The sequence below is a fragment of the Thunnus maccoyii genome, chromosome 22, assembly GCF_910596095.1.
Source record: "Thunnus maccoyii chromosome 22, fThuMac1.1, whole genome shotgun sequence".
NCBI lineage: Eukaryota > Metazoa > Chordata > Actinopteri > Scombriformes > Scombridae > Thunnus > Thunnus maccoyii.
The window spans coordinates 3,009,549-3,024,115 of record NC_056554.1 but is presented as its reverse complement, the minus strand read 5'-3'; positions in this window follow the sequence as shown (position 1 = coordinate 3,024,115).

Here is a 14,567-nt window from a genome sequence, read left to right as displayed (position 1 = left end):
TCTGACCAGTGATAAAGACCTGATTTCTTTCTTGCAATGCCTGCCTCATCAGTCATGGTGCACTGTACAAGCAGCCATGATCGAGGAAAAGAGAAATTGAACTATTCACATGGAGTGAACATAATTTGTTCATACTGAACCATATTGTTCATACTCCTGTTGCTTGGCACCCATATAAACAGTCACCAAATCCCCAGCTTAAAATGTTGATGACTGACTTGAATTGTTCATGAGTTTTGCTGGTAGATGTTTTGTTGTATTTTATAGGCCAATTAGCTATTTTAATGACACTAAATTACTTCTAAATTTCCTGTACCCCAAAAGATTTATAGTTGCCTAAAAATGAATTGGAACAGGATACTGGAACATGTATTGTACTATTTTTATTTGCTTTCCCTAGCTTGTCTATTTGTGTTCTTAATTAGCTAACCATACAGTTTCCAAGAGCAATTTATTTATTTAAAGGGATCCCCATTAGCTGATGTCCATGGCACCAGCCAGTCTTCAATGCGAGTCTGTTTTGAGCAATTCGTTTTGCTATAATCTGCTAGCTTGTTACAAACCCATGAAACAACAGGAGCTCCGGAGAGAGGGGCTTTCCCTTGGAAAAAGTGCCAGGCTGCATTGCACATCCCTCCCATCCACACTAACTTGGATCCCTCTGCCTCTGTATTGTACTCAGTGCCAAGTTATGACCTCAGACCATTCAGGCACTGACTCAACTTTCACAGCGGCATTTGTGTTAACAGCTTATGCTGATATGAAAATGGTTCTTTCGATCCTTAACCTCTGTAAATCTGAAGCAGGTGAGGTCTATTTGGGTTAATCGTGCTGGTTTTCCTCAGCTTTTTCACTTTGAGTTGTGTCAGGAGGCCAGATTATACCCATGGGAAACAGAATTTACCTGGTTAAGCTCAGGTTCACTCTTGACCATAAACTACATGGGATGTCCTCCCTGTATTATGAGCCACAGCTGAGAATTATAGAAGATCAGATTCTTATTTTGTTACGTCGTGCTGAATTTCCTCTCCCATGGACCATAGGAACAGTTAAACCCTAGATTCTCTGGGAATTCACATTTGCTTTCAGTTATGGGCATTAGCATCCCTCTTATGGGAAAAAGCAAGGGTATTTTTTTTCCTGTAACTGAGCTTTAAGGCAATATATCAAGATCCCTCACCATGCCGCCTCACATTAAGAATGCCCATTACTGCTCATTTGGAATGATATGAGAAAATAAACCTGATGGATGGCAGAGCCAGAAAGCTTTGATCTAAGTGAAGTGCGGCAGTACAGTTGTGCCAAACTGCGTTGGTTTTCTTTCAGCTATGCACTGTGTGAAACGTATAGTTTTGGTTCTCTCATGATCAAGGTGCAAACTAGCCGAATTATGTGTAGCCAACTGGAAAGAGCCGCCCATCTCACTGCCAAGAGTTACATGTGAAACACCATGACTCAGCTAGGCTTGAGCTCTGAATTATCTCTCCCAAAGTCGAGTGATGAAAAACGAGACAAATATCAAGCAGCTGTTGTCCAAAAGAATCAGAATTAATACTGAATCCATGAAATATCTTGTGAACACCACCCAAAATGCCAAAACACATTTAATGCATGCAATGCATTCACTCACAGCATGACACTCTGCAGGGCTGTGCTTTCCAGCTATTTGGCGAAAGTGTGACATTCCATTCGTAAGAGGTAGTTGAGAATTTTTTTCAAGTGGTTGTACAAGCATAAGAAATGGCTGCTGTCATGTTTGACAGTGATGTCATAGGAAGCCCTGCCTAGGAAGAGGTCTAAAAAGTCAAATAATGGGCCAATATGATAAAAAATGATACATCCTCTTTCCTGTAGGAAGCACAAGGGTTCATATGTACATACTGAAATGTTTCTGAAAATGTTTCACGCAGGAAAATACATACTGCTCCATTGTAATAACAGGTCTACCTACATGAGTTAGAGCAACTTTGACACTTGTTGAAGCCCACGAGAAGATTTTAAGTGTGTGAGAGAAAACAGAACAGTGAATTAGCTTGATGGACAGACTCTCTTGGCTAGTAGTCCTGTTCCAGACATGGGGATTTCCTGTAATGAGCAATTTCACCCATGCACAACTGGAACTTCTCTTGGCCTTCAGCTGAGGACCAGCACTCCCACTTTATCCAGTTTATGACATATGGCCCCATTTTGCACTTCCCTGGGACCACTCCCTTAATATCTTAATATTTCTTCTTCTTCCTTTCATTACTCTTGTTGAGTACTTGCCCTTTTAACCATTCACCGTTTCCTTTTCTTTTTATCCCAGACATTATTCCTGTAATGCCTTTTTTACGTGCTGTTCATCCTCCTGTTTCTCTTCCATGCTTCCATACTTTGCTCAGCAGAGGTCCTCCGAAAGTTATGCTCAAGTCCAGACCTGTGGGGATTTTGTTGTTGCACCAGCTGTGTTTCAATGAAGGCCCAGATCTTGCACACAAACACATTGCCGTCCATCTCTCAGCGGTAGTTAGCCTCCAGGCCTGTTGTCCACTCGCCACCCCCTCCACCTCTGAAAACTCTTTGACACTCCTCCACCTCCTTGATGTCTCCTGCAAAGCACGTCACAGAGATTTTCCCCTCCACTTTCAGAAGAATTAATCAACTGCAGATGATGAGCTGTACTGTACTCCACCCAGAACGTGCCGGCACATTTCTTGACATTTTCAATCCAACAAGTTTGAAACAGGAGTGTTGCACACTTTAAAAGTGCTGCATGTAACACTTTATAACATCAATGTATCACTGTCAAAGTAATTTTGACACCTCAGCATAATTGTAATTATAAACAGAAGACTGCTGGAGACAACTGGCAGACTTTTTTCCTACACCAGTGATAATATTAGGGTTTCTCAAATTTAAAGCCATATTAGCCATACACCACATTGCTTTTATTGAATATATATATGAAAAGACACTTGTAAAGCAACCTGGGTTTTTGATGTGCATAAATGCAGCATATATCCTATTACATCTGGCTCGGTTCATACATAAATTAAAATACAAAGCCGAGGCCATTTAAATCTGTTAGTCCTGTTGAGGCTGGTCTTTTACCTCCAACAATAAACCTACCACTAAATAGTATTATAGATGTATTATTATTATTATTTCCAGTCAAGACCAGTGTTGCGTTACAGTATTATAATTAATTTTTGCAGTAAGTTTGAATAGTGTAAGGGATTACAATTTGAAATTCAGTAATCATATTACAAATACTAATCCCAGTAACACTCTTACACTTGGGGGTCAGTGTGCTTGCAGTCTTACAGGGATTCATGGAGTGGTGATCTGCGTTTAGCTCTGGACACTCCGGAGGAGGAGATATGTTGTCTTATTCACATGTTGTGTGTTCTTAGCTGGCTTACTAACATTAGCTATGAGTATGCCTTCATTCAGGAGTCACCTGACACTAGTTTAGTTCAGGATTGGAGGATGTGTGAATCGTGCAGCTGAGGTTGGGACTTCTGGAGTGCTGTGCAGTGTTGCCAGACATGTGATAATTATCGTTTTTGTGCGATAATTTTGCCCTCAGACTACCTATTTCTGGACATCCTATAACTACGTCAGTATTTTTTTTTTTTTTATAGCCACATTACAATGTGGCTAGATTTGTTGGAGGTGTTAATGGTTCATCTCAATAAATACGTGTTTTCTGAAGATTACACATTTATTTGTTCTCTTTGTTATGACTTGCATACAATAATTTACCTCAAAATATGACAATTTTAAGCCTCTGGTACAATACTTCAACATTTCCCATCTGGCAACGCTGGTGCTGTGTGTAGCCACTGAGGCTACACTAACACTAACTGTTGGATTGTCAGTAAATTCTTCCAAACTGTCTCCTGCCTGCTTATTAAACCACAAATGTCTCATTTTGTAATTGTTGTTATGTGTACAAAAGATGCATGTGGCTGTGGAGGATTTTGAGTGGAGGAGTTGAGTTGCTGACAGCTGATTAATGAAAGAAAAATTATGCGTAGCTTAATATAACATGTTACTTTTGCTGCCGAGTAATAAGTAAATAATGTTATTACTCTTACGATGAATAATATGTAATCAGTAATTAATTACAGTTTTCAAGTGACTTGCCCAACACTGGTCAAGACCTACACTTTCTGTGCCTGTGGCTAAGATTTTAGTTTTTTAAATTAATTTGATTCTTTAGCCAAATCTTGACCACTGAAAGGTCAGGACAAAGAATTAGCAGCAAGTTATGTAAAGCAAGCACCAACAGACTGAAAAAATGAGACTAACTAAAAATTATTGGCTGTGTGTGTTGTCAGTACACCAGTCATATAAGCTACTGATATCATAACTCTTCATCTAGCTTAACATGTCATTTCAAATGAGTTTACCCGGTGTTGTTGAATATGACTTGAAACACAAATTGGGATATTATCTTAAGTAAAGGAAATACAGTATCTCTCCCACTATTTCAGATAAGCTAATTTATATTATCATTAAAGCTGCAATGGCACAGTACCGTGGCACTGTGTGAAATGTATAAATTAGGTTCTCACATGATCAAGGTGTAAACTAGCTGAATTATGTGTAGCCAACTGGAAAATATATAAAAGGAAATACAGTATCCCTCCCACAACTTCAGATAAGCTCATTTATATTATATATATATCATTAAAGCTGCAATAATTCAATTCATTTGGCAACTTAAGGGCTGTAAACAAGTAATAAACACAACATCTGACATATCGTATATGTCAGATGTATGTGCGTACATATATCTGTCCGCTGTTTGGTGCTGAGGAGGTAGTGTACAGTGGGTTTATCAGAGCTTTTTCAGAGAACAGCTGCCTGTTGTTCCTGGAGGTTGATAAGAGTGGTGAGAGTGAGCTAAACAGCAGATTTTGCCAGCTGTAAAACCAAAACAATGAGCTAAAAGATGTTAAAATGCTCCATAGAGCTGATGGGAACTGCAGAGTTGGGATTTCAGAGTGAAAAATTTACTTCTTGGACACCCAATAAAGCAATCTGTACACCCCTGCATTATAATGCTACAAATAGCACCTTTACCTTTCACTAGACCGCAGGGAAATAACACATTGTCTGACCACTTTAGATTTACACAGGGCTCTAACAGTGTGTAGTGAGCTTCTTCGTGTAAAGCCCACTCAGCATAACAGACATATCTTTAACAATGAAGGACCAGTTAGATCAGCAACACTTGTTTCCCACATTTTACTGAAGAGAGAACATTGTTTTCCTCACTAATTAACCGCTGATGTAATGTTCAGCTCATCTCTTCCTCATTATTCAAATACACACAATCACATCCTTGTTTGATTAATGTTTATACTCTGAGCATGAGTGCGGAAAGATGAGGTCACACACCACCTGCCGAGTCGATTACATTGAATGTCCGAGCCTGCAGTTTCTCTCTATAACATTAGTTTAATTAATGGTGTGATCCAAATGTGGTGATGCCATTTGCTTTTTATGTTAAACCGATGTCATTAGTTGTGTGAAATGACTTTCTGGCAATTATTTCTATCTCTTTTTCTCAGCTGTATTACTCTTGCATTTTTTTATGATTAATTTTCAAACTTTTTCACTATTCTCTTCTGTCATTCTTTACCTGTCCACACCTTTCAGATTTCCCTGTAAAGAGGCATTTAACCTACTTTCACTCCATCTTCTCTGTTTGGCTGGTTTTGGGTCCAAACCTTTGTTGGCCACAACAGTGATCTTTTATGCCATTTCATCAAGTACAGACCTGGAGTCAGGACGCGGTTAGCCTAGCTAAGCAAAGACTGGAAGCGGGGGGGAACAGCTGGCGTGGCTTTATCCAAAGTTCAATATGCACCCACACTTCTAAAACTCACTAATCAACACATTTTATCACATTTGTTTAATTAGTTCACAAACAAAAATGTATTAAAACTGTGCTGGATGTATTTTCCGAATAACAGCTGGGTGCAGTGACTGTATGCAGCTTCCCGAAGTCTTGGCACCACAATGAGCAGGGCTGCCAACTCTCGCACATTGACTGTGAGACTCAAGCAATTGGCACTTTTCACATGCTCTCACACCACACATACATTTTCTCATGCAGTGAAAATCAAATTCATAACTGATAACTTTGCAGCGCGAAAAGAGGACACTGACAGTGCTCAGACAGAGAAGACAGAGCAGCACAGCACAACAGCAGTACCATGCAGCAGCAACTTATTCAGACCATTTCTGGGGAAAGCCAGAAATATACACAAATCTGTTATATTGTAATTTATTCCTACGCATGCTGCTCAGAGTAATCTTACTCAGCATCTCTTCTAACTTAATCCAAGTGGTTAAGTGGTGTAGAAATACAGGAAATTTGTTTGAAATTACAATTTTTTTTCTGTGGGAGGACCCCCAGACTCCCTGCCAAATATAACCAGGCGCCCATGCATAGACATGTTTACTTTTATTTGGATAGACTTCAGAGACTAAAGTGGAGACTGTTGGATGATGGGAGCGACTTGGTGAGGAACATAGATCTTTCTCATCCTATCTTTTGAAGACAAATTTGTGTAATATCTGGATTGTATATCAAAAATGCTACCCAATAAACACAAATTAGCAAAAAGATTTGTTCCCAACCTTCCCCTTCCCCTCCCTCCCATGGGAACAAATCCCACTCCAAGCTGAAGTCAGAAGTTGGCAGCCCTGACCATGAGTTTGCTAGGTTTGGTACTGTCATGCCTGTACAAAGACCAAAACCAAAACCTGTGCTATTGTGTTATAGCCAGAGACACTTGACAGAAGTGGTACATGTAGGCAGATGGATTAACTGTTGTTTGTCAAGGCAAAAGTTTCAGCATGTAACTCCCCCTAAAACCACAAATTGTCGTTTTCATGCCTCTGTTTGTGTACAGATAAAACAGACAAGATCCAACATGTTAATTAGTGATCTTTACTGTTTACAGTCTCTATGCTAAGCTAAGCTAACCAAGTCCTGACTCTAGCTGCTTTTTTAACAGAGAGACATGATATACTGTAGATCTTCTCATCTCACTCTAAGCACAAAAGCAAATAAGTGTATTTTCCAGAATGTTCAACTATTCATTCAAGCTGTTCAGATGTTTACAACTGACTATTTGAGTAGTATTGTTACAGTTGGCCTTCATTTTTTCTTCCATGTTTGACTATCCTGGGGGTTTGTTTAAAAATGTCCAATCATTTGACTGCTTGTGTTTCCACACTGGAACATCTTTTTAGTGTTGTCTCCATGTTCTCACATCTCACCAATTAAATTGGTGAGTACAACTTACTATAATGAAGGAAATGATGGCTATGTTGCAATAAACCTGAATTATCCTTGAAGAAAAGAAAAGTCATACTGGATATAGGACATGATCAGATGAGTTGCCTGTTTTAATGTAGCCTCATACAGTAGCATCAGCTGGATGACAAGCTTGTCTGCCAGGTCAGCAGAGCAAGAGGGAGGAAAGAAATGAAGCCCGTCCTTCCTCCCCCATCACCTCAGTGTGTCTGGCCGGGGGGAATCAGAGGCCCGTGTGTCAGATCCTGTTGGAGTTGATGTATCACAGCTGGACTTTCACCTCCTCTTCAACCTGGTTGAAGCTCAGGTCACGTCACCAGAGCGTGATTGATCGATTCATAAACTGTTGTGCTTTTTCAATACACACAATACAGTTAAAGAAACACACACATAAGCGCACATGAGGCTAAAGCCAGATGTGCTGAAAAAAGAACAATACACAGTATGCTCACACATGCATGTGAATGGCAGTTATAGTCAGTTTTATTTATAGAGTGGTTATCAAAAATCTGAGTTTATGAGGTGCTTTACAAGGAATTCCAGAAAAAAAGGTTTAAAAGATGTAGAAAAGTAGATATTTTTTGAAAGAAGCGTTTTAAAAGGCATTTTCAATCCTATAGTTGGTTTGCTGGTAAATTGTGTTTTCCCCGTGGTTTGGTTTCTCTTCACCCAGAAGAATATTTAAAACAAGCCATAATGCATCACTAGAACCACCTGAGAATGCTCACTCTGCTCATTGGTCAGATGTGTCTCGGGTAGGAGCGAGAGTGTGAAGGAACAAGAGTCTGATTAAACCGGACTAACACTGCAGGTTTGAAACTGGCCTAATTTATTTTTTAAAATGACATCACCCATAGTCTGGTTTCTTTACATTATCTTGTGTAAATCACCCTTTAAGCTTGTTATCATTTCTCAGTATCGTTTTAAATAATAAAACTGTACCCATCAAAGTAAGTGCATTGCTTTTCTTTTTTGTCCTTCACAAACTGACTTCCTGGTTCAGTTTAAAAATTGTGTGCACAAAGTTTTCCTGTGAAATGAGGGATTATTACAGGCACTCACTTTGTTTTACATGTAAATACAAGTAGTGGTAAGCTGTTGTGATTCTTGCCCCCGCAGTCTTCATTGCAGCATTGTTCCTGTGTTCCCGGATCTCTACTTTTGTGAATAAAATGTTATTATAACTGACAGAAATGATGACCATAACTATGAAAACATAGTAGTAATAAAAAGTCTGTCCAATAATAATAATAAAAAGAAATATCCTTTAAGTCTCAACAGCAAAGTAATACACATTTCAGATCAGACAGAAACTGAGGAGAAGGTGAGGTGGGAAATCCAAAATGAAAGCAGAAGAAGACAATAGAATATATGAAGCAGGAGAAAAAGAGGGAGGGGAAATTACATGGCAGCCCTCCACGGATCCTTACTGTAAGCGCAAGGAGGTCAGGCAGGATATGGGAGGGATGAATCGCCTCCTCCTGATGACTCCCATATGGCGTCATGCCGGACCACTCAGCTGTTCACTGTACTGGCAGAAACCCAGTCCTCCATACACCTCCTCCTTCCTTTTTATTGCCAGTAATGGAGAAAAAAGACTGGATACATTTCAGCTGCAAGACTTAAAACCTCTCCACCTGTCACATGCCAGGGTGTGTGAAGGAAATCAGAGGCAATGGAAGGTTGGACAATACTGGACTGCAATCACATGATGGCATGACGTAAGCCTCGGGATCACCTTTCCATTTGTTTCCTCTTGGAGGAATTTGGACGTAGTGTTAATATGTCTGAGAGTTAGTCTGTGTTTAGCCAGTGGGTAGACTCATCAGTGAGGTTCCACTTTCATATGATGCAATTTGACTGATTCTATACTGCATGTGCAGTATGTAATGTAGAATTTATCAATGCTATAGAAGATTTTGATGGATAATTTGATTCTAATGCAGCATTTTTATCAGATTATAGTCTGAATATTTGGTGTGTTTGCCTGGAAAATACCTGAAATGATTTCTTTTTGCAGCTCTAGTGTAATCACTGTTGGGTAAAAACCTGTTTTGGTTGTTTTTTGTTTTGTTTTGGTTGCATTCAGATTGAATTGAAGTGAATTTTTCACCTTGCTTTCTTCCTACAAAATTTTTCTCTGGACTGTTTGTGCAGTCCTTATTAACCACAAACAGCCCATTTGCTGACTATACATTAGCTGTAGCTAGCATTAGGTGTGGCTAGCAAGCATCCATCTCTGTACATTCATTAAAAGTCACACAGAAACATTTTCAAGTAGCACTGACCTCTTCACCTCAGTTCACACCGCCTAGAATGCATTTGCATCGTTTCACATTCACTTGTGTCTTTCCATTGACTAGAATTTGCTTTGTGTTAAATCTAAACCAACTCTATTGCCAGACAGGAATATCAATATTTAGCGGTTCTGCAAAACCCTGGATTGTCCAAGGAGGGTTGAATCAAGGGCAACTGGACTTCTTGGTTGTAGATAAGTACAGTTGCCCTCAGTTCAACCCTCCTTGGACAACCATGACCTGGATGACTGAGTATCTTCACAGACAAAACCTTGGATTACGTCCAGTTATGTTTTTTCACATTTAATGCCAATGTTTTTTAAAATTATGACTTTCGACAGTGTCTGCACATGATATCTACATCATAGCTAAAGTGGGGGAAACATCCTGGTCATGGCAAATAAACTATGGTTAGGGTGAGACAATTTAAACTCTTGGCTAATGTTAGAGAAAGATTGTGGTTACTGTAAATAAGGCAAACATTAATTGCAGGTTTGAGACTGCATGTGATCCCCAGAACTGCATGAAATTCTGGAGGACCACCTACGACTCCAACCTCTATACCCTTACTTGCCAAGTCGCTACATACAGGCCACACTAATTCCTGCATTGTCACTGAATGCGGTGGATCATCCTACATCCTTGGCTGGTCTGAACATACAGTCAGAATTGTCAGCCTTTTATCATTTTTGTCTTTGGCTATTCTTTTTGTCTTTTGGCTGAACTGAAAAGATGGAAACCACCAAAACCATAGACACTTTTTCATCTAGACATAAACAAAGTTATGTAGGAAACATTTTGTACTGGGAAATTTGGTACTTTCAGCAACTTCTTGAGAGGGTAATTCCAGTTTATTACAACTTAGGTCTTGTAGTTGTAGCTGTTAGTCCTATTATTTCTAATGCTAACATTGGTACTTGCTGAGATCTTGGAATGCAGGGCAAGAAACATGAGCAGTCAGACAGGTTTTTACCAACATTCCAGGTGCACTGACCATGGGGTTTGCCTTCAAATAAAGTTGTTTACTTTAGATAATCTAGTTAAACTGTTGGCTTGTTTACAGTACAGTGATAGATATACTGGTCAAACTACTACTCATTTGCATCTTGAATCCAAAGATATTGATAACCATATCTGCAAAAGTCTAGCATGTTTTTTGACTTTTAACCATACTTGTTTCAAAAAGAGAATTAGAACAAATTTACAGAAATAAAGTAAATTAAGTATCAATTACCAGTATCTTAAGACCAAAAATGTGATCCTTTAGAAACGACCGTCAGGCACACAAGAGTGTGAAAACAGGAACATTATATTAAGGAAAAAAAAAAGAAAGAAAATCATTGACATTGCTATCATTATTAGCCTTCAAAAACCCATATGTTTCAAACTTTAGTGTTACGTTATGTAACTACAGTATGTGTGAGAAGAGTTTTACTGCAGCAGTAAAAGCTCAGTCTCCTCCAGCCTCCTGGGTCTCCACACTGACCTTCTCTCCCACCACCAGATGGGAAGGTTGGATCGTCTCTTTATAAACTCCATATGCTGTCTACAGCTCACGCCAACACCAAGTGAGGAAAAATGTACGGTTGTGTGTTACAGTATAAATCTCTGCCTTCAAAAATCTGATCCCACCGTGCATTTAATGACACTGAGTAACATGAGGCCACCTATGAGCTGAGGCAGGGTAAGTTTATTTTGTCCAAGTGTCACTCATCTTACAGTGTGTACTGTTGTTCTTTTAACATTGTGCTGGATTAAAAAAAAAAAAAGTCAACAAAATGTAAGATATGCATGAAGACACCTGATTGCCTCAGGTGCTACTGACACATTGGATGTGTTCCTATTTTAGCTCCTCCACTTTTTGTCTCCTTTCATCACCTGTCAGAGTCAAGCGTCCTGAGAGTTTTTGTCTCACTTGAGCTGGAAGAACAGCGCCCTCCTCCTGTCAGGGCCCCCACCTACTGTCCTCTGAGTGGCTGCAAGAGTGTGGAAGCTTATGAGAGCTCACTGGGGCACGCTTGATTAATGAACACATCATGTGACTCACATATAATCAGATGGCAGTAAAAAAAAAATACACATTCAGGAGCTGAGAGGAGAAACAATAATAAAGCAATTAATTTGAGTTATCTAGAAGCATGTGAGTTTAAATGACGTAACATTATTTGGAACAGTTTCTGTCTGATAACATTTTTAAGGATGTTTCCCACAATCAAGAAGTACAGATTGTTAATATGATCATTGACATAACTTTGTGTTGTTTGGACGTGGAAAATAATATTCATGCTCAATCCAACATGTCATAAACGTAAAGGAAAGTCCTGGTTTATTTTAACCTGATATGCCCTGGTATACGCTGTTTTGTGCAAGTCCTCATTTCCCTGAATCTCTATAATGGAGCTGGTGAGTCACAGTGGCCACATTTATGGGAAATACAGTGTGCCAGGTTGATATAAACTGGAATTATCCTGTAGTGGTGTTGTGCAGTAGTCTGTGGTGAATTGTGGGATACACTTGGCTCTGAATACAACTTCCAAGCAATATAATTGTTCATCAAGTGCGGGTTAAATGTAATGCGTATTGGTATTTTTCCAGTGTGGAGCGTATTTGCCTACCACCTGCCATCACTTCAATGTGTATTTATGTGTGGCTTTGGGAACAGATCCACTATTTATGCTTGTTTTATGGTAATTTGACTAAATACCACTTCATTAGGAATACATATCATGTGACCACTATATAAACCAAAGTAAAGAGAGGTCTTAAAACCAGATGTTGACACAGCCACCAAATTAGCTAATATTGTTGGACTCAACTGTTGATACTGTACTTGAGATGCAAACTTCCTATTAAATAACGTAATTCCTAACAATTTATCTAATTGCCCAAACCATTTGTCAAGCAGGTGACCTGGGCCTTTTGGGGCTCCTCTACACTGGGGCCCTGGGGCAGTTGGTAACTCAGCTTTGGTCATTTGGACAAAATCATATTGAAAAAAAAGGATTTGGTGCCTGAAAACATATGAATTATATGCATGAATGAGCACTGTATAAAAATCCCAGCAATAGCAACTATTACCAAACACACAATGTATGATCATAATATTAGGTGCATAGTTCATTCTTGATCTTAGAAACAGTGGTTCACTCAAAGGCTTGCTTGCTTGTTTTGGAGCTTTCCAATGTGTCACACAGCCTTCAACAGATGAAGTCTGCATGGTTGTCATGAAACTGCAGACTGTGTGATGTGATCAAAAGCTCCACAACAAGCAAATACGTGTACCTTGAGTGGAGATTCTTTTGTCAACTAGAATCATTTCTATCACAATCACAGGTTAAACAACATTATCAGGCTCTCATCTTCAGAACCTCTATGGATGTCTATGAGGATGTCTTGTCAGTAGGTGGCAGCAGAGAGCAGGAGGATCCATGCATAGGAGACATTTCTGGCCCTTCTAAAAATAACTCATCGTCATGGTGATGCCGCTGATGTAGTTACATATGGGCAGCTTACTTTTTGTTTCCTTTACCAACATACAGCCATGCAGTCATTCCTCAATGAAATGTTATAATCTGGGAGTATTTGCAAGGTGATAATCACTCCACTCAACAGCACACATGTGATAGCATTTCAGTGTTACAGAGAACTGATGGTGGTGATGATGATGGGTGTTCACACAGCCTATAACATCTGTAACTCTCTCTGCACAGGAAGCAGCCAACAGTGTGTTTTACAACCTCACCTCCTCACTGTTGGATTAGATCAGATTATAGGCTGAACGGGGATTAATGGAGATCAGTTAACAGCAGGTGTGCAAGGTGAACCTGATGAGGCTCTTTTTGAAGTGGTTCTGTGCTGGGACAGAACAGTTGGGATTTCTTGAGGGTTGTACTTCTAAAGAGGTTTGTTTTCTTAATTAAATTGCTTTAATATTTTTGCCGGAAGACATACAAAACAAATCAGTTTTAGAGACACCATGACCTAATTACTTTGATCAGTCATTAGCAGGAAGCTAATGACTGACCCAATATATTACAGTAAATGTGTCCACAGGAGCTACTCTGTTGCCTTTAAGGTCTCCATCTGCACGTATACATCTCACAACTCAGGTTAAAATAAAAGATGCAATTAGCTGAGAGTGAAAGCTCATCCCTACCCTCAGAAACAGTAGTTTGACAAATGGAGGTAGTTGGTTCAGTTGTGATGGAACATCTACAGTAAATCCATGCAGTACAGCAAACCAACACTGCTCACAGCATAGACTAGTAAGAGGTCAAAGGTCATTGAGCAGGAGTCATCGGATGGCCAGACAAAGATCAAAGAGGCTAGGCTGTTTTAGCAGTTAATATAAAAATGAACATTCATACAAAGGCATTTGGAATATCAGTACCAATTAAAATTCACAATATTTAAGACTTAATTCTTTGTTTTCCAGTGTCTTTCTGCAGCTGTTTCACCACCACCACAATCTATTTACATTTTCTGTGAGGAGCTCCTTCATTCCTTTTAAGCTTTAACATTGTGCATTACAAACTCTAACTTCACATCTTAACCCCATATACAACAATGTGACCGAAGCTCTATACATAGATGAGTAGTCTGAGTTATCTCCATAACAACTGAGCCAACTCCATTTGCTGATGAAGACTAGGGGTGAGACATACCATGAAATTTGGTTTTGATCTGATATCAAGTTCTCTGTTCATTGCATCATCACATGCATGTTAAAATATACAGCCCCGAATATTCTTTAATAAAACAATGGAATAACAATAAAAAAAACAGCTTTCTAGTGTCAGACTCTGCACATACTGTACATCATTCTGCACAGTGAAGTAACTCATGCACAACAGTAACTCATGAGTAACGTGTGAAAAGGAACATACAGCTCCTGTTCTACATATTACTTTAATAAAATTTAACTCAGCACATTTTGTTAAGAGTTGATGAGA